The sequence below is a fragment of the Oryzias latipes genome, chromosome 7 (genome assembly GCF_053564925.1).
Source record: "Oryzias latipes strain Hd-rR chromosome 7, Olatipes_Hd-rR_3.1".
NCBI classification, from domain to species: Eukaryota; Metazoa; Chordata; class Actinopteri; order Beloniformes; family Adrianichthyidae; genus Oryzias; species Oryzias latipes.
In genome coordinates this window covers 7,229,652-7,231,050 of record NC_136243.1, presented here as the reverse complement: position 1 = coordinate 7,231,050, position 1,399 = coordinate 7,229,652, and positions in this window count along the sequence as shown.

Below are 1,399 nucleotides of genomic sequence, written 5' to 3'. Positions count from 1 at the left end.
GAAACTGCAATTGGGACTTAAGGTTATAAATTAAGTCATGATGTATAACTTAAAGCACTTAAAAAAACACACCGATAATGATATATATTTAATAAATTAGATTTACCTTTTATTCATGACAGGGCAAATGTCAGAAGAATCCTTATTTTTGGGGGTTCATGAATGCAGCAATCCTCATGTCACGTGAGTTTCAGGGGGAAAGACTTTTTTTCAAAATCTTTATTGTAAAAGTCTGATTCAGTACAAGACTGTTACTACAAGACTATAACTGTAAAATACTTTATAAACTACATCAGTAGTTTATATTAAAAATATAAAACAGAATACAGTAAAAAGCCAGGGGTAGGAAGAAACATACAAAAGCACACAAGTATATAGAGGTAAGATTGACAGAATTGCCATTTACTAATTTTATGTTGGCAAAACATTTCAGAACATTTTACTGCATTTTTTGGTTATTGTAAAAATGAATTACCGGTAATTCAATATGTAGCTTGAACCCCACCATAAATAAATAAAATTGGGAAATTCTTTCAAAAGTTTGCATTCGTGAATATGAAATTCAGCACATAAAATGGATAAATTTCTGAAAAACACAAATGGCTTATTCATATGCTGGTGTAAACCAAACAATATATGTTTCCAAAGTAATGAAAAATGAGAGGGAAAATATGTAAGCTCCTAAGCAACAAGCTCCTAACTTGTACTCAGCCGTTGGGCAGAATAGGTAAAAAAATAAAAAAATAAATCACAGAAAAACAGGCGGAAGACTATTGTAAAGATAGTAAACCATCAAAACTAAATTAATGCAAAAAATGTCATCTGTTTGTCACAATAATCTTTATACTGATACCAACAATACAAATAATTTGAATGGATTTATTAATAAAAAAAATAATTCATCATTTTTGTTGTTTTAAAAAAAACATTGAAAAGGTTTTTGAAAAACTAAATGAAAGCTGTCCCCTAAAAATCTAAACTGATTTAGACTAAAAATGATAATTTATAGAAACATTGAAATCAAACGGGTCAAAAACAAGATTTTTAAGTTGCCAGTTAATTTTAAAATTGAAAAAAACAACATTCTCAAAAATATGTTTTATTTCTCTCTTTTGCATTTTTGTTTGCATACATTTTGCTTTTATTTGCCCAGTCCAGCAGCTAATTAAACAAAAAGAAACCGAAAGCTTCCTGCATTTGACAGGTATTGCTATTACACAAGGGGTAATATGATCTACCCTTTGGACTCTCAATGTGTATAATAATATACATTAAAGACCTTTTGTGTTTAAACTGAGGCTTAACCTCATGTTTTTTACATTTGTCCTCCGCCCTGAGAGTCTTCTGTCAGACTGGAAGGTAGCAGACATTGGAGTAGAAAAAGGAAAAGAGGGAAAGT